This window comes from Panicum virgatum, chromosome 9K (genome assembly GCF_016808335.1).
Source record: "Panicum virgatum strain AP13 chromosome 9K, P.virgatum_v5, whole genome shotgun sequence".
NCBI classification, from domain to species: domain Eukaryota; kingdom Viridiplantae; phylum Streptophyta; class Magnoliopsida; order Poales; family Poaceae; genus Panicum; species Panicum virgatum.
The window spans coordinates 54,373,017-54,393,682 of NC_053144.1; positions in this window are offsets into that span (position 1 = coordinate 54,373,017).

Consider the following 20,666-nt stretch of genomic DNA (forward strand, 5'->3'; position numbering starts at 1 on the left):
CACCAACTGACTAACTAAGCAAACTACACAAGCTAGCAAAGATAAGAAACTAAGCAAGGTAGAGCTAAGTTATGATCTCTAAGATCAAGCACATGAAAAATTGCAAGAAAGTAAGTGCTTGAAATGAAAGAGTGAGCAAGAGACAACCAGATTTTTTTCTCGTGGTGTCGATGTGTTGGCACACACCCCTAATCCACGTTGTGACACTCACTAAGAGTCTTGTCACCTCCCATGTCACCGAGACTTGGGCGCTCACTAAGAGTCTCCGTTCACTATCCCGGCGTGGTGGAGCTCAAGCCACGTACAAACTTCTTCGGGTTCCCACAATCCTTGGCAAGCTCCGAAAGAAACACCTTCAATCACCAAGATCATCTAGGTGCTGCCAATCACCAAGAGTAACAAGCTCCTAAGCCTTCACTTGACCTACATTCAGTTTCGCCATGCATCGGATGCTCCGACGCTAGGGCACCGGATCAACCGGTGATGCTGTTTTTCTTTGTTTTCATCTGAATTGACTTGGATTCGAATGTGACTTTGATTGTTTCTTCTTCCAAGAGTTGTGTTAACTTCTATTGACCATCTTTTGCTGTTTTTGAGTGAGTGTGCAAGATTTCTAAGGCCAACTCAATTTTGATCAAGCTACTAACTCATGAACCCCTCTTAATAGTACGATCAAGAACTAGAAACTATAAAACCTAGCTAAATCAAGTGTCCTTCGTCTCCTTGTGACACTTGAGACTAGAAAGGTCCTTAATCTTTTAAATTGAGTCCTTGGTACGCATGATTGTTTCGAATTGAGGGGTCTCCTTCCATATTTCATATGAGACTAATCCAGTCATTGAGTTTTCCTTTAAAACACACGTTCCACCACCAGGTGTCTTTCCCCTCCTGTTTGCCTCCCCTACTCACGCCAAACACCTCTAAGGCCACCTTCCGAACACATGTTGCCATCTTTAGCCACATGTCATCTGCGTCTTCTCCTTCTTCCCAAGGCCCCTCACCTAGCATCCTTTCCTTAAACGCTTGTGCCGCTTCCCCTCTAAGCTTCCACCACTTTGTTCTCGCAATCTTGGCACGTTTGTCCCGGTGAACACGTACCCGAAGACGAAAGTCTGCCACCACAAGCATGTGTTGAGGGACAACACACTTCCCTAGGTATCACCTTACAATCTAAGCAATCACGTCAATCCTCCCTCCTAGCAAGGCTAAAGTCGATCTGGCTCGAGTGTTGTCCACTACGAAACGTCACAAGATGGGATTCCCTCTTCTTAAATACGGTATTCGCTATCAACAAGTCGTAGGCTAACTGTAACACCCCGGTGTTAATGTTTACGCTAGTGGCGTGCTTAATCGCTAATCATGGCGTAAACGCGTCGTTAGCGTTAATCGTGTTCGCATAGTAAACATCGTTTTAGCCGTGTTTGACCCCGTTTTTCTCGATGATTCGAGCATCAAATCAACTTTCGCCCAAAAGCAAAGTTGTAGATCTTCTATCCCTCTACAACTTTTATTTTGGCCAAATTTCATATTCCCATATGAAGTTTGGAGTTTTGGGTGGTCAAATTTTGCTCAAAATCATTTCAAACGAATTCAATCCGGTTACTGGGCTCTCTAGTGAAGCCGTACGCGCGCCCATACCGCGACCCCGCGTCGTCGCCGGCGACGCCACGCGTCGGCCGTCGGCGACCCTCGTCCGCCGTGCTCACGCACCGTCCTTATCTACCACGAAGCCGTGTCCATTTTCTCCTCCAACTTCTCCTTCGTCCTCGAGCCGTGCCGAGCAGAGCCGAGCAGGCCGCCGCCGGCGTCCACGCCGGCCATCCTCGCCACCCCCGCTCGATTCTCTGCGCCCCAAGCCGCACCACCTCGCCCTCCACCTCCACCGCCCCTCACTGAGCCCGTTCGTGCCGCACGCCGGCCGAATCAAGCTCCCGACCACTGCGTCCGCCATTGTTGCCGCCTGAAGCTTCGCCCTCGCCATCGAGCTCCACCTCCGGTCGTACTCCGCCCAAATCGAGGGTGCAGTGAGCTTCCTCGCGTTCCCCTCTAGCTCTCCGTCCCTTTTCCCCCTCCATTCTGGCACCGACCTCGCCGGGGCATAGCTGCGCCGCCGCAGCGGCCAAGCCACCACCGCGAGCGCACGCCACGGGATGCCCCTGCGTGGGCCCCCGCAGCGCTGCCACGCACCTCGGACCCGCCCGATCCCGTTGAGCGTCGCGCCGCCCCGTTCCGTGGCCGCCCTGCGCCGGCGCCGGCGGAATGCGCGCGCCGCCGCCCTGCTCCACGTGCGTTGCCGCCCTACTCTGCGCGCGCCCCTGGCCGCCCTGTGCGTGCGCCGCGGCTTCGCATGTCCGCCCTGGCCGTGGCTAGTCTTGCTGTGCCGCTGGCCGACCGCCGCCGGCGGAGCGCAGCCGCCGAGCCTGGGAGCGCCGCCGGCCGGGGCCATAGCGCCGTGCGGGCGCAAAGCAGAGGAGGCTGGGAGCTGGGCTCCCACTTGCATATGGGGCCCAGCTGTCAGCCCCCTTTTTTATGTTTTCTTTGTTATTTATTTGGATGATATTTCATAATTGTGTAACAAATTACAAGAACATGGGAAAAATGCAAACTAAATTTTTTTAGGTTTCTAAAATCAAGATATTTAGAAGAAAAATGCTCACGCTTATTAAATGTCACTTTTGCCCCTGATAAAATTGTGGTTTGCCTTTATGCTAGTTGATTTAATACCGGTTGTTCCGGGGCTCTAAAAATTATGAAATTTATTCAGTAGATTAATTTTTGTATAGGTAGTCCACTGAAAAATTTTCAGGTGCATAGCATATATGCATTTTTGTGGATCTATTGTTGCTCAGTTACTTTTGCTAGGGCAAAAAAATTAATTGTTTTCCTTTTTGCAATAAAAGTTAATAAATTTTTCTTGCATGTGTTGTCGTTGTATTTTCATGCTAGTAAATTGTTGCTGCTTTATTCATGTCGGCAAGTTGAGTTCCTGCACGTGTTTCGCTCCTAGCCGCAGTTTTCCTTTTTGCGCTGCCAAGTAATCTTTCTTTCGGAGTTACCTTTGCCTCGTGAACACTTGTATCATTTCATTCACCATTTTAATTATTGCATGGCATCCTTTTTCATACGTGTAGACGTCACGAGCGAAGCCGTCTACGAGTTGGTCGCTGAGCCGATCCAGGAGCCGCAAGCAGGGGAACCGCAAGTCGAAGCAACCGTCGAGCCAGATCCAAAACTCGCTAACCCCGCTGACTTGCAAGGCAAGCCCCGGAGCATAACCTCTATTTTCAGTATTCAATGTTATTAATTAAATATTATGCATTAAGTTTTATAGGAGTTGAATGAAACCCTAGTCTGCATGTTTCTCCCTAGGTACCTCTGGGTCTCTATTAGTATACAGGCACCGGTAGAACTGCTTTGCTAATTAGGAACCCGGTAGAAGCCGAGTGATTCCTGTACTCGCGAGATATAGGTCTTGTTACTTATGAAAAAGTTGTTGGAGAATGAATCCTTGAGAAAAAGAAAGGAAAAATGGAGACCGGGCGGAGATGGATTTGGTTATGGATATGGAAGTTATGAAAAGTGAGTCTCCGCCTGTGTCGATTGAGGACCGTACCGTTGTTGGCACTATTGATCGAGGATTGAACTGTACTAATCACATGCCGGAAGTAGGAGGTAGTCGAAACCGGTAAGCTCAGTACCATATGTGCACCGGTAGCCGGACTTGATACTGTCTTCACCAGTGGAGCTAGTATACAACTCATGGCTGACCCTTCGATGGTAGCGGTGGGGCTAGCAGTCCCGGGTCGCAGGGCAGTTCGGTTATTCGGTGTGCATATGTGAAGGGTTGCCACTTAGGGTCCGACGGGGCCTATATGTGACGTGTGTGTTAGGTCCACCTTGCAAGGTTAAATCGAATCGATTTGCCGTGACTCGCGGATATGAGAACCTTGATCTCTCTGTCACATCATAGTAAATGATGGAATTGGGAATGAAAAGTTGAGAATATGAGTTATGGCTGTGGTGCTCTGAAAAGATAATGTGATCAACCATGTGTGATCTATATGTTCAGGCAAATCTAGTCGGTTTTTGTATAATAAACTTGAGCTAAAATACTGAAAGTAAGGATCCACTATTAGTAGCTTTTCAGCAAAATAACTCCAGAGCCAAAAAGCCTTACATGTTTAGGAGTCGGCTAAGTATATACCAATAGTCGGGTAAGCCTTGCTGAGTATTAGAATAGTCAGACTTGTTGTTGCCATATATTTTAGCAGGATGCGTTCCGGAGGACTTCGAGGAGATCTGCGCCTCGTGGATCGGTCAACCACTTCCTCCCGGTTGGTCGGTCGAGTGGGTCCCGTCTTCTCCGTGAAGTCGGGCAGGTGAGCCTCACATCAGTGGGCAAGATGTGAAGTTCGTCTTCTGTGACATCGATGTTATCTATCGTACTGAATTTTCGAAGCTTGTTTTGAACTTTAAACTACTTTCCGCTGTGTTTGAACTCTGAGGTTGAATTGTAAAACTGGCTTGTAAACTCTTTTTGTAGTTTAAGTTGGTACTTCTGTTTTAAACTCGGGTTGTAAATGGCTTCGAACGCTTTTGTTGCCGGTAATCATCTGTGCTCGTCTTTTGGCGAGAGTTCCTGTGTAATCGATCCTGGTTACAGCAGGCGGTCTGAGTGTGCTGGTTGAGTGCAGTAATTCCGGTTTAAGGTTAAGTGTCAATTATTGCACTTGATTGGTATTATTTGGACTGTTCTGTGACACTAACGCGAAGTTCAACACATCATCCCCCTCTTGACTCCTGCTACCATACCCAAAACCCCCGTGCACTCGCTCGAACCCTACATTAGTCGCACCCACATGGCCGTTGAGATCTCCTCCTATGAAGAGTTTCTCGCTGGTAGGCACGGTACTAACCATACTATCTAGATCTTCCCAGAACTGCATCTTGGTGCTCTCAATAAGGCCTACCTGAGGGGCAGAGGCACTGATCACATTCAAAACCGAATCTCCAACTACCAACCGGATTAGGATAATCCGGTCACCTTGCCTTCTAACCTCTACGACTCCATCCTTAAGGCTCCTATCAATCAAGATGCCTACACCATTCCTACCCGGAGTTGCTCCCGTGTACCAAAGCTTGAAGCCAGTATCCTCAACCTCCTTCGCCTTTTGGCCCTTCCATTTAGTCTCCTGAATGCATAGAATATTTACACGCCTCCTAATTGCTGCATCAACTAGCTCTCGCAACTTACCCGTTAGAGACCCTACGTTCCAGCTACCTATACGAATCCTAGTTGGCTCGGCTAGCTTCCTTACCCTTCGCACCCGTCGAGGAAAGTGCGAAGACCCTTACTCATTTTTCACTACACCCGGGCGTAGATGTCGCGCGCTATTCAGGTGATGACCTGACCCTTGCTCACTTATCATCGTACCCAGGTCACGATACGACACGCCCTTGGGGGGATGGCGACCCGGCCCTTGCCCATTTATCACCACACCCGGTTTCCGATGTAGCGCGTCGCTAAGAGGGTTACGCCTCAACGAGTTTCTTGTGGGTTTCTAATCCATTAGAGTGGCTATTTTTTATGCTGGTTTGCCAAAACCTAACGCAACCAATCTTCTTTACTCGGGTTTGGGACTGGCTATGCTGAGACGACTCATGAGAGAGAGTCTTCCAGTCAGCATAGGCGGAGTTCATGACAGACAGTAAATCTCAATTTTTTTCTATTTCCTCTTTGTACGTTGGTTTCATTCAGTTTCTGATATTTTTTTATCTTATGTTTTCTTCCTACCACCATTTTCTTTTTTTTTCAATTCTGCTAATATATTTAGTCTGTTTTCTTTTCTATTTATTTCTGCCTCCTTTTCTTCATACTGTCACTTATTTTTGTTTTCAATGTTTTAAGTGTGTGAGTGATATCAATACATTAAGAATACATTAATACTTAGCATTTCTATTCACTGCATGTTTTATCTGTATTATATTTAGTTTGTTATTCCTATCCATTTGTTCATATTTAAAAATAATTCATGCTTAATGTATTCCAATTTTATTTGCATCCTCAGTTGGTATATAAAAGAATTTACTTTTTACAAATAGTAATATTTGTTTCGTGTCCATGACATAGTTGTTCGAGGCGTATAATTTATTTGTTCACTTTGTATATTATATTGTTCCGCCATGTTGATTTGTTTGTTCGTGATATTTATTTTTCATTATCTATCCAATACAATCAAATATTCTCGATGTTTAATATTTTGTTCACAGTACATTATTATTTGTTTGTCATGTTTAACTTTTTGTTCATTAAAAATAATCATTTGTTCGTGTTGTTAAAATTTTTGTTCCCAGTAGCCAAAACTAATTAACTATTATTTTAAAAAAATGTTTTTTCTAAATTTTGTGCAAATATAGGCAGGTGTGGTCTTGTTTTGAAGATCTTTTCATAAGAAAGATGATGGTGCAAATCAAATTTAATTTGAACACTCAGATTAATACTTATAGATTTTTTAAATTTTAGACCTACATGCATGTGGATGATATCATCACTTTTATCATGTTTGCATGTATATAATCTCTCTCCTCTTTAAATGAGATCATTCGGCCCCACAGCATGTGAAAATAGGCCCGTAGTTGGACTGATTAAGGCCTACATAATATATCTACAGGTGATGGTTTCGGCGGTTGTCACCTTAAGTGATATATAGACTCACCCGATTTCCATGGGTACTGTAGCATGCGTGTATGGGGTGTGTGGTGTGGTGTGAGTGCAGTATGGCGTGTTTCGAGACTACTCGGACAGTCCCGTCTGTGTTGAGTCCGGTCAGCATGGGCGCCCAAAATTTTACATGACTCCCCAGTGCTCTGGGTGCTTTAAAAAAATATAAATCTTTTAATTATTACAAAATTGATTCACTGTCGTTCTGTTCTGCTGGCAACCATCAGCAGTGATTTTCTCTCACAACAAACCAGCACTAGCCAAGCAGCAATACTTTTCTCTACCAGCAAATCAGCACTAGCCACCATCCACAGCCAGCAGAACAGAGTGTATATTTTCTACAGCCACAACCACTCCTGATTTTGATGCAATAAATTGTACTACTTGTGATGGCGGGAAAGGATTAGGATTTCGAAGGTATTTGTGGGATGCTAGGATTGGAAATGGAGAGATGGAGGAGGTGACTGTCGATGAAGGGGCAGACAGGAGCATGTGTTTGGTTTGGAAATGGGTTGGATCCATTTCTATTTTTTAGTTGGGTCCAACCCATATAGTGTTTGGTTAGAGGGATGGGTTCAACCCAATTTTGTGTTTGGTTAGAGAGATGTTGAGGGATGATTCAAATACCAGTTTCACACCGTTAGGAGCAGCTGTTTGCGGGTTTCACCTGTCATTCCCATTCCACATCCGGCTGCTCCTCGACCCGTGCGGCCTCACCGCTCACCACGGCCTCGGCCCCGCTCCTCGTCTAGTGTGGCCTCGCCGCTCGCCCCTGGCCGCCGCCCCCTGCTCCTCGCCCCGCATGACCTCGCCACTCGATGCTGCAGCGGGCTGTGGTAGCCTGCGTGGATACCCCCTCGGCAGCCTTCCTCCAGCTTGGCGGCGGCACGTCAGTTGCCTCGTCCTCCAGCAGCCGCAAGGTTCATCGGCGTTGGCGTCGTGGGTGCCGCCGCGAGGCTGACCGCCGACAACGTGCTCGTGCGCGCCGCGCCTGTGGAGCTGACGGGCCCCTGCGACAGACATTGAGGCGTCGAAGTGGGTCGGGATGGTCTGCTCGATTTGAGCAGGCCACTCCTACCCGCATCTAAGCAACATATTCTCCTTTTGGAGTTTAACTTAACCCAGATGAACTTCAAACCAAACGTGGGTCCAACTGGGTTGAACCCGTCCCAATCCAGTTGGACCCTCCAACCAAACAGACCCTAAGGTAGCGAGACGGTGCGTCGTTGTGTTCTGTGAAGTAGGACCGGCCGTGGGAAAACAACGGAATAAAATGGAGTTGTTAGGGTGGGTGGCGACAGATGTTAAGAGTAAAATTGGAGCGTGAAAGCGATCTTGCCATCTAGTAGGTGACCATCGGCCGCATTATAGTAGTAAGTCCTTTAGTTTGATCTCATCAAGTGCTATAAAACTAAACACCTTTAAATATGGAACCGTTGATTTAGCTTTTGTGCAACGAATAGGTATTATGATTTGACCAGTCTTTCAAAATTGAAGTGGAATTTTTACTGTAGTCATTTTTTGGGTGGCCGGGAATTTTACTGTTGGGCTCGTAGACAGGTATGCTCCCTGAAACTTGACAGACAAACACTTGATACTTTTCTCCAACAGAAACCGATCGCAGGCAAGAAGCTTTTCTGCACGTCGAAGAACTGCCTCCACTATACCCTTCACAACTGCATACGTCATATTCTTTTTTTTTAATCTGCATACGTCATATTCTTTTTTTTTAATCTGCATACGTCATATTGATAGTGCTGAATCGCGTCAGAAAGCTGTCTGTCTCCTTCACTTTCAGAAAAAAAAACAGAGAGAAAACTGACACTCTCCATTCCTTGGTTATTCAGATCAGAGAATTGGGGGGTTCGGTTCAGAAAATGAACAATCAGATAGCAGCATGACATCGGTCGTGGGTGCATCTGACGGACGGCGGGAGACGACCGACTGACGGACGAGGACAGACGTCGGGCAGTCCTCTCTGACTTTCTGCTATTACATCTTAATTAGATGCTGATCATAACATGTTCTCTGCATTTTTGTAGTTGTAGACCTCCACAAGAATCACATCCTCTAATTTGGATGACCAGATGGAGTCGTAGTCTAATCAGTTGTGAACTGTGCATCTGCCACGATGACGAATGCCGAGTGGTATGTGCTGCTGAGAGTTTCTACGGACCATCCAGGAGTTCGGCCGCGGAAGAAGCGCTGGCTCGCATCCTAGAGACAGCCGCTAGTACGTTAGACACTTTCCTTTTCAACAAACAAATTCTTGCCATTCCCATTAAAAAAACAAATTCTTGCCATCCAACAGGGACACACGCTGGCCGGCGAGTGCCACGGGAATGGGCCCATATTTTTGTAGTGAGTACTGGCCGGCGCTTTTTTCTTTTTTATATTTTTTAAAAATAAAAATTTCAAAAATATATGTCCGTTTTGAAATATTTCAAAAATACCCCCGGTCGCCCCCTATAGGGCGACAGGCCCTAAGTGTAATTTTTTTTCTTTAAATTTGCAACGAGGCCTCTGGAAAAAAAAGGGGTCTGTCGCCCCCCCTCGGGCGACCACTGGGCCCAGCCCACGGGCGCGGCAGGGGGCCTGTCGCCCCCCTGGCGACCGGGGTAACCCCCCTTATATAAGATCCAACCCCCCCCCTTCCCTCCTCATTTGAGCCCGAAAATTCCACCAAAAATCCAGAAAAAAAGAGAGAGGTGAGGAGAAAAGAAGCGGCGAAGCCCTGCCGGATTCAGCACGTGTGATCTGCAGGTTAGTACATTTAGTTTATATATTTTTTTATTTAAGTACTACGCATTTAAGTAGGAGTAATTTAAGTAGGGGTGAGTAATTTAATTTAATTAGTGCTATAGTAGAATCATTTAAGTAGGAGTTTAATGATACTTTAGTTTGTAGTTACGTAGTAGTAAATTAGTTTAGAAAATTAGTACTACGCATTTATTATTACAATTGCAGAACTATTAGAGACGTGTTTATAAATTAATTATGATTTAGAATAGAATTTGGCATATGCAGTATAGAATTTGAGTGTCATCACGTAGTAATGAATACTTATATGTTGTAGTTGAATTTCATACTTAGTTTTTACGGATTATTGAATAAGGTAGTGAAGTAAATTTTTACGGATTATTGAATAAGGTAGTGAAGTAAAGAGTATAACTCGATAAGTATTATGTGATATACAGATATGTCGAGTAAGATGCAGTTTCAAGTATTTTATGGTGACTCAATGTTATGTATGGGCCAAAATGGAGTAGATCTTTCTGCCTTTAAATGCACATCTAGCGCCATAGATAAACCTCTGGAAAGGAGTTTTGGTTCCATATGTAAGTGGCTGCAGCGTGGGTTCCGTGTTGATCCGTTGACACATGTGATCACCGTCCAGTCTCTTGTTAATTGAGAGGTAGAAAGTGAATTATGGGAATTGATGATGATACACAACACTGATGACTGGCAGAAGTACATGCAAGCAGCTCTACAGCGTGGGTGGCCTCTGGCCATTCTTGTTCAAATTCGGGAGAAGACAAAATGAAATCCAACATTGTGCAGATCAAGGAACTCCGAGTATTCGAAGAGAGACCAATTATGTTGAGCAAGATGAGTCAGAAGAGACAGAGAACCAAAACATGGGACCACAGGGCCTTGCTGATGAGGGAGAGAGGATACATAGCATTGTGGACGAGCTGGAGGCAGAAGACCAAACCGCAATAGATATGGAAGAATATGAGGGCTCATCTGATGACGAGCAGTACTCATTGCCAAAAGAGTGGAAGGAGCATGGTTTTGGCAGTCATGTCGCAGAAGATGTACGAAATCAGGAGTGGGAGTACAGAGGGAATGAGGTAGTGTAAGGTGCAACATATCCAAACATTGAAGCCGTAAAAGATGTTGTGAGACTATGGGCAATATCATTGAAACGAGAATTCAGAGTCATAAAATTTGGCAGTAAAGAATATGAGGTGAAGTGTGTGAATGATGGATGTCCATGGCGAGTACATGCATTCAAGGGAAAATGGAAGTCAAACTGGAAATGTTACATTGTGACAGAGCACACTTGTTTGCTGTCAGAAGTTCTTCCCACGCATCGCAATATATCTTGCGACTTTGTTGCAAAGCAAATGTATGGGTTTATTATGGACAATCTAAATTATGAGCCAAAAATGATTGTTTGACACATTGAGCAGACTTACCAGTACACCATCAGTTATTTGAAGGCATGGCGAGCTAAACAAAGGGTGTTCGAGATGCGGTTCGGCACATACGAGGCATCATATGATAACCTACCTCGTATGTTATCCCATGTTGCTGCTAGAAATCCTGGAAGCTTTTATGACACATACCTCGTACCAGCCGTGACTAGGGGACAAAGAATTATGCAACGAGCCTTTTTTTGCATAGGTGCTTGTGTTAGAGCATTTCAGTTTTGTCTTCCGGTGATCTGCATTGATGGCACATTTTTGACTGGAAGGTATAAAGGTCAGATACTCACCGCAATTGGTGTAGATTGCAACAACCAAATAGTTCCGCTCGCATTTGCATTTGTTGAGAATGAGAACATAGACAGTTGGTATTGGTTCCTTGAACGAGTGAAGATTCATGTTGTTGCTGCACGTCCAGATATGTGCCTTATTAGTGATAGGCATGCAGGTCTGCTGCAATCAATACTGAAATTTCAACGTGGCACTGCGACAACGCCTCCATTGTGGCCCGATGTCCAAAACAGGTGGTGCATTAGGCATATGGGTGCAAACTTCTATGACTACTTCAAGAACAAGGATCTTAAGAACCTGTTTAAGAGGTTGTGCACCCAAAATCAACAGAGAAAATTCAATGCATTATGGCAGATGCTCGATCAGTTGACTGCAGAACTAGTGAAGATAAGAGCATCAGGAGCAGGCACGAGTCAGGCTGCAGAGGCTAGGGATTCAATTGAGAAGCCATTTTCACACTGGATTTGAGGTGCACCTAAGGAGAAATGGTCATTCCTTTATGATACCAACAGAATATGGTATGGTATTCAGACAACGAACCATGCAGAGTGTTTCAATATGGTTATGTGTTCTTGTCGTGCCTTTCCTCTTGTGGGAATTGTTGAGTTCGTCATGTATGGGTGCATGAAGTATTTCAGAGAGCGTTACACGGCTGCAAGCATAAACATCAGCAACCCCCAAATTCAGTTTTGCAAAAGAGTGACACAATATATGCAAGAGAAGATTGAAAAGGCTAAACTGCACCGCGTCATATCGACAGGTACAATGGAGCATAGATTTGAGGTTCTATGCAAGGATAGAAGTGGTCGTGGTATCCGTAGAGATAGGGTGGTACAGGAGAGTTTGATTACAGTAGATGGCAAAGCCTTCTGCTCTGCATGAAGCCTAAGTTATTGCATTTGCCATGCTCCCATCTCATTGCGGCATGTGCAGAGTCTGCGTTGCAGCCAGGAGTATTTGTTTCACCTTACTTCAGCAAGGAAGCAGCTGTATCCACCTGGGGACATAAGGTATACGGGATTGGAATTGTGGGGCCTTTCACTTAGTATAATGAGAATAAGATGTTTATTCCTGATCCAGCCACTAAGAAAGGCAAAGGCCGCCGTCAGACACGTCGTATTCGAAATGGTATGGACGAGTCGGAAGCAAGCAAGGCACAAAAGCGTTGCAGCCAATGTGGAGCATTGGGTCACAACTACAAGAAGTGTCCTCAGAATGCACTTCACGATGCTGCTAACGTCGGTCCTTCCGGAAATCCCAGAGATGGAGCACCTCCTACGTTCAGACGAGCATCGGCGAGAATTGCTCGTGGAAGGCATTCGGTGTCATGATCCACAATTGTATTTCATTATTTGTAATATGTAGTAATGAAATATTGCAGGTATGTAATGAAGTATTATTGTACCTATGTGTCCAGTTTGTATGAAATATATATTTACCTATGTGTTCTCATATATTTTTGAATGCAGGTATGGAGATGGACTCCTTGCTAGACCCAGTTATCGACTCGAGCCACAAGTCTTACTTTGCAGCTGTTGAGCACCGAGCCCTAGAGGTGCTACGTCCTAGTCCACCCGGGAGGCGATCTCTATACACCACGATTGGTGTGACCGGTATGTAATGAAATATTATTGTTTATCACTTATGTATTCATCGGTATTCCTTTGTTTCGACAATTTTGTTTTTTTTGCAGGTTACGTGCGGCCGGTCTACTGACTCTGAGCCGTCTTGTCGAGATTGGGCCTATTCAACTAGACCGATCCCTCCTGACGGCGCTCGTTGACAGATGGAGGCCGGAGACACACACGTTCCACCTCCCGTGTGGGGAGATGACTCCTACGCTGCAGGACGTGGCCTACCTCCTCGGCCTCCCTATCGTCGGGGAGGCTGTAGGCCGCGTGTGGTGGCGGCCTCGTGGAAGGATGACCTAGAGGCCCGTTTTGCCCTGGTTGACCGCGTGGAAGAAGCAGGTCCGATCAACCCTCACCCGCGAGCAGCAGGTCCTTCGAAGACCTGGTTCCTACAATTTACAATACGTATTCATTCCATATATAAATTTAATTGTTGCAATTCACATGTTCCATTGACAGTTGAAACCATTAATCTTAATTGTTTATGCGGCCTGCCCTGTTGGCTGCGGATGCCGACGAGTACAGTGTGACCAGATCGCTGGAGGCGTACCTACTTTGGTTGTTTGGTTACATCATGTTCAACAACACTCATGGCAACTCGGTCGATAGGATTCTCCTTCCGTATGCACGGGAGATTGCGGATGGGGACGAGGACGTACCGCCCTACAGCTGGGGTGAGGCGGTACTTGCAGCCACTTACCGTGGACTCTGTGACAGCTGCATGAAGACACATGGGAACGCTATCCTGGCAGGGTGCCCACTACTGCTACAGCTTTGGTCGTACGAGAGGCTAGCCGTTGGTTGGCCCATAGTCAGCCACGAGCCTTACCACGGGGGCATGTACGGCGACGAGGAGGACGAGAGGCCCACTATGGGAACTATCTGGATCTGGCGTCAGGTACGTTAGCAACAAATCTAATTTTGTTATTCATTGTTACATGATGTATTAGCGCACTTTTAATTTTACTTATTCGGAATGCAGAGGTCCTGGGCGCATGCGCAGGTCAGACGCGCATATCCTGAGTTTGTTTCGGAGCTCGACATGCTGACGCCCGAGAACGTTGTCTGGGAGCCTTACAGCCCAGAGGCTGTGGCTACCCGTGCACCAGCAGGCCTGTCTTCGCACTGCTCCGCGAATGCGAGTCTGTGGCTTACTACCGCCGTCCTGGTTTATGACATCGCGGTTGAGGCATATTGCCCCTGGAGAGTCAGGAGACAGTTTGGGCAGCGCCAGGAGTTTCCAGTGCCCACCGCGTTGGAGCGTGTCAGTCGCCAGGACCACAGGTAATTATGAATGAACTTGGCTCATACATTCGTGTCGAATCTAACGATTCTTCGTGGTCCACTTTTGTAGGTTGTCAAGGAGTGGCTTGCCATGCTCTGATGATTGGCTCACCAAGATGCAGCCGTGGGTGGACCAATGGGAACAGGCAGACGAGCACTTGGTCCATCCAACAGGACCACACACAGACAGCTCCTTTAGGGCTTACCTCACCTGGTACTTACCCCGGACTCGGGCTCGTCTGGTTTATGTTGACACTCACCCGCAGCCACACCAGGCGAGGCCTCAGGATGGCTATGCCCGGCACCACGTGGAGGCACTAGCTGGCGCGGCGATCACGGGTTTCCCAAATGTCGCATTCTTTGCCCCGACATACGTGACATGTTTAGCAGTGCCCTTCCACCATTTCAAAAAGATGTGACAACACGGCAACCACTGCAGCTCACCTTCAAAGCAGTCTCTCTGCCGAGGACGACGAACCTGTCATTCTACAGCGCAGGTCTATGGCGTGTAGTGGGGAAGGCGGCATCTTGGCGCGATCGACCGAGCTGCATCAATGCAGCGCTGTGAGTCTGCATGCACAGAGATGCATCGAGTAGTCATTTCGAGAATCGAATCTAGCCTTTTCAGTGTTAGGTCAGCTAGCCTCTTCACTGTGTTGTCATGTAGGCTTTTTAGGTGCATTTACACTCCACACTCCGGGTATCAGACCTTTGTGCGCCTATAAATACTCTGAAGTTTGTGAACTCCCAGCAGCACTTAAACACCAAAGCTCATTGTATGCCCAATGTCTGGAGGTGGGTCTAGCGGGAAGAATTACTATGGTTTTGGGAAAGGAAAAGGTGGAAGAAAGGGAGACCCCATAATATGGGAGGGGCCTCTTGGACCTGGTTCCTTTCCGGAACCAGTGTTTGAGTTTCCGCCACAGCACAAGAGTGAATTTACCAATGAAACTCCTCTTCGACAATACGATAACCGTAGAGAACCGTGGCCAAAATGCAGACATGGTGAGGACTGCTTAGTTCAGATGTGCACCGACGGGATGGATGGCGGTCGGCGTTTCTTTAAATGTCCACACGCATGGGTAATACTCGGTTCTTTCATTTCTTTATCTTCAATGAGACACCTTACATGAAATTTATTTTGCAGTCTTCCGATGCTCCAGAAAACTGTGGTTTTACTAGGTGGGTCGATCCTGCACCAATTGATTCTGTTCAGGAGTTCATCGAGTACCTCCAGATAAAGATCTTTGATCTGGAATGCAAGGTGAACCATTATGAGGAAGTGAGCGAGGGTAACAAAGACGACGAAGTTGATGATACCAGCAATGCTGCCGGTTCGCAGGATGAACCATGCACTATTCCTTACTACAACTGCCCTTGTCACAAGAAGAAGGGCCCTGCGCCTCCGGCACCACCGCCTGCACCACCTGCAATGGGTGGATACTGCGGAGAAGGCTCAAAGCAGTTTGCTACGTGGGGGTACGGCTACTAGGACTACCCTAGTGGTAGTGACATGCTGCATCGTTGTGTTTGTTCTGTTTTTTTTAATTTACCTAAAGCATGTTAGGTTAGTCCGGAATCTGTTTACCGTAGTTTGCAACGGGTTCTTCCATGCCACTGCATGTGTGATGTGTGTTTCATTATCATTGTATTATGATGTAAAATTTGATGGTTCACATTATGTAATGCATTTCTTAATTCTTATTTCTTATCGTTATATTAATTAAATATGTGCTTTTTAGCATTCTAGTGACATGTTTATACTTCGATGCTCCATTACGACTAAGTACGATTCAAAATCGATATTATGTACATGTCCAGTGAATGCAAGTTAGGTACGAGACATACATACAATCATAATACAACATTAACAATACTAAATGCAAATACATCTTAAACCGTTGAACATCATATGTTATAGATCATGGCATGAAATCATCTAGGTCGTCATCCCAGTTGACAGATGGTGGTGCTGCAGGTGGTGTAGTATGGCTCGACGAACCTCTTGGCTTTCCCTTTCTCTCTTTTCTGGATCTACGTTCATGTACAGGGGGAGGAACATCATGTGTTGGATGCTATGGTTTGGGGGCATGAAGTCATCCATGTCATCATCCCAGTTAACACATGTTTGTGCTGCAGGTGGTGCAACATGACTTGACGAACCTCTTGCCTTTCCCTTTGCCTCCTTTCTGATTCAAGGTTCATGTACAGGGGGAGGAACATCATGTGTTGGAGGCCATGGTTTGGGGGGCATGAAGTCATCCATGTCGTCATCCCAGTTAACACAAGTTGGTGGTTGAGGTGCTGAAGCATGACTCGACGAACCTCCGGGCATCTGTTCTTGTGCAGGCCAAGTACGAACCTCGGGGTAATCCTAGCATATAATTAAAAATAATAATGTTACTGTTTTATAAATATGGATTCGAAATGACGGACAGGATTACAACTGAATGAGAGTTACCTTAATGTGCATCTCATACACCTCTGACCACATCCATATCTTACAAGAACTTTGTAAGAATCCAATGATATTAGGATGATTCGCTAGTTCACATACTCTCATGTATATCTTCCGACGTTCTAGCAGGTGTCCCTTTACATCTTGCGTCGTAATACCTCGAAATAATGTGAAATCTTTAAACTCTACTACTTTGGACAACAGCATCTCTATCGTACCATCCGCTAACGGATCCAACTTCTTACTGATAACAAGATGGGTCATGATATCAAGTATTATACTAGATTTTTCTTCGGTCCATGAAAATCCTCCACAATTTGAGGCAGTCATTGCCTTATGCTGCAATATCAATAAGGTACTTTCATAATTCTATTCTAATTCATAATTAATTTAAAAACAAGTCTGTAATAGTACTGAAATTGTAATACTAAACGAGTGTTCTAAAGCACCAAATCTAATTCAGCTAATCCGCTAATTAAATTAAATTTTTATACAATATCAATGGATTCATACGGAAGTTACCGGTAGATCACAAGTACGCAATTCGGCAGAGCTTCGCTGCTTTTCTTCTCCTCACCCCTCTCTTTTTTCCTGAATTTTTAGGCACAAATGACAAAGGGGATGGCGGCATATGGCGGCCAGGGCTTATATAGAGCAAAGGGGACCCTGTCGCCCCCCAACGGGCGACAGGCCCCTGTCGCCCGTGGGGTGGGGCGACAGGCCCCTTTATTTGACAGGGACCTCGTTGCGAATTTGAAGAAAAAAATTACACTTAGGGCCTGTCGCCCTATGGGGGCGACCGGGGGATATTTTTGAAATATTTCAAAACGGACATATATTTTTGAAATTTTTATTTTTTAAAAATATAAAAAAGAAAGCTGGAATTATTGAAAATTGTGGGCCTAACCTTTAGGCCCATGGAACGGAACCAGCACTGCAAGTCGTGAACCGGCTGTTTTTCCTTTTCCTTTTTCTTTGCTCTTCACCAAGTACTTCCGGTTCAATCTGACTCTACTCTACCACAAATATTTATATTTATTTAATCCGACTCTACCACAAATATTTATATTTACGTATGCACACGACAGCGGCGCACCCGTGAGTGTGCCGCCTACTATCACACATACCATTCTGAATAGAGAGTACTCCCTCCGTTCCAAATTATAAGATATTCCAAGAATTTTGGAGAGTTAAAGTAATTTTAAATTTGACCAAAATTATAGAGAAAAATATAAAGATTTATGATACCAAATTGATGTACTATGAAAATATAACTAATAAAGAATCTAATGATATTTGGTTTATACAATAAATGTCATTATTCTATTATATAAATTTGGTCAAATATAAATTTTTTTGACTCTACAAGATTATTAAAATATCTTATAATTTGGAACGGACGGAGTACCTACCAATAACATCCTGAAGAGTACTTGTGTGCCGGATTGGCATAACTGCCATTGAGACATGCTCCACATCATCTGTCCATGGTAAAGCTGTGCATGTGTTTTGACGGCAATGACTCAATGAGACCAAGCTAGAGCCTAGAGGTGATACGGGCTGACATCATGTCGTAGCAACACAATGCAACAGACGCATGTCGGCATGTAGTGACATATACATAGGACCATGTCGCACGGCTCGATATCACCCTCACAGACACAGCACGTGTGCCTACCAATGATGGAACTAAATGAACTAGATTCGTATGCAACATTACGATTGCTTACAAGGTTTTCTCACACGGCCGGCAACGCATCAACGTAATGATCAGAACGTGTGAATTTTTGGAGTTTTGTAGAAGCGCTTTAATTTGCTCCTTTGAGCCAAGGTTTTTGGGTGCCTTCCGTGTGGTTTTCCATCGGACCATGGAGACGACGTCGACGTCAAAAGGTTAGTAAGTGCCCGAGCGGCAAAGGGAGCCTTCTTTGAGTAGCCGCCCTCGTAGCTCCATCGAATTCCTCGGTATGCTCGAGGAGGCTACATTGATCCACAGCAGACCACACTCTATTTATCCTTCCCTATCTCCAAAGTTTTTTGCTTGTTATTGTCCTCTACCAATGTGCCCCTTTCTATATATCCACAGGCTCGGAAAATGGAGTGGCAAATTGAAACAACGGTGCACTATGAATTACCATATAAACAAATCGATCAGCTGCACAACCATATCTCCTCAGGAAAAAGACTCGCATGTTCATGAGATTCCTTCCTTTTCATCTGGTCAAATTGTACATCATCTATTCCGATTTTTTTTTTAAAAAAACGCTTTAGGAATGAAAGGAGCTAGAAGAGAGAGAATAGTGGAGGAGGAATCTCAAAGTGGTGATCGATGATGCTTGCTTGGGTTCTTAAAGGCCCTCTAGCTTGGAAAAGCTAATGTCATGATTCTTTGGAATATCAACGCGCCTTCTTATGGTTCTCTTTCTTGTTGGAAAAAAAGGGGGAAAAATAAAGGTAGTACTGCCGGTCCTTAAGTAGAATGGTGTAAACTAGGTTCGACTTGGATTCAGGTGCTAAATGAGTGAAAGTGTTAAACTCCAGTACCGGTCCATCCAAACAGGACACTAATCAGTGGACCAAATTTTAGCCAGACTTTAAAAGGTGTCTAAACTTTAGCTGGAATAATGTAGCTAATTAGTGCTGATGGAAACCAGCATTTTGAAAAAAAGAAAAGATCAAAATTCCCCCAACTTTATGGTAAAGGAGAGGAAAGTGGATTGGGTTGGGGGAGGGGACGGGCAAAAGTGATACTATATATGTTCTGGACTAACAGTTTTCATTAGTTATGCCCTTTTTTTTACGGGTAAAGGTTACGATTCATTAGCTGGGGGGGGGGGGGGTTGAGCAAAACTTGCTGTCACTTTTGCATATCTCGCGGAAAATGGAGATTTCCCGGGACGAATCGACGATGATACGCGTGCGTGTAGTAGGTAGATAGATATTCGGGCTGGACACAGACAGGGATAGGCGCACCGGACCGGGTGCGCGTGAGCTGCCGCCTGCCGGGCGTGCAGCCGTGCACGTCGCCTCCACCACGTCACCGTCGAAGCGCGGCCGGCAGTGGCTGCTAGTCCGCTCCTGGCTACCTGGATGGATGATGCCTCCAGAGGCTCCAGCTCTCTCCTTCTTCTTCTCTTCCATATCCAGATTCCAGAGTTTGATATGATCTGATGCTCTATCCATATCCGTTCGTTCGCCGGAAACTGCAGTGTCGTCACGGACTCGCGGGTCGGCAGCAAAACAGAGCCCAGGTTGGCAACACTTGATTGGCATCTTCGAGCATCTCCAACAGTTTGTCATATTTTATTTGGCATATCTTGTGTTTTGCCAACTTTTAAAAAGATATGTCTAGTAAAAAAAGAGTTTATCTTCAACAGTTTGGCATAATTCACTTGCCAAATCCAGATCTAACTTACATCAGGAATCCTGAGAGAGAAATAAAATTATATTTATGCTCTTCCACCTCTTGAAAACTTAAATCAGGAACCCTTCTCTGTTATTTATTTCTTTTTTCACCCTCCCACCTGACTAGAAACCACGATGCCAACCGCGCGCCGCGCGCGTATATTTGCGCGCTGGAGGCTGGTTTTTCAAGTTGTCAAAAATTGCCAAGTCTTTTGACAAATTATTGGAGGAGTATTTTTAACATTTTTATCAAAAATCAAAGATGACAACTCGATTTACCAAACTGCGGGCGATGCTCTTACTCTGTCCTCCTGCCATCCTTTCTCATCCATCGGGGCTCTTTTTTCTTTCTTTTCTCACGGCTAACTAACCACAAATTATTGGAACCTTAGGCAGAGAGGGGTTCGTCATGAACATGGCGAGCTTAACGCTAGCAAGCAAGCCTAGCACTAGCTGCTTCCCAGTTCCCACCCACGTCGCGAGGAGGTCACCCCAACCCTACCCTACCCGTGCGGCCGTGCTAGTCCGTCCTAGCTGGGATCGGCGCCACGGGGCCGCCACGTTGATTAGGCCTCGTTTGGATTTTAGTTTAAGTCATAAATTTCGTCACATCACATGTTTATATACGAAGTACTAAACAATAGATTTATTATAAAATTAATTTT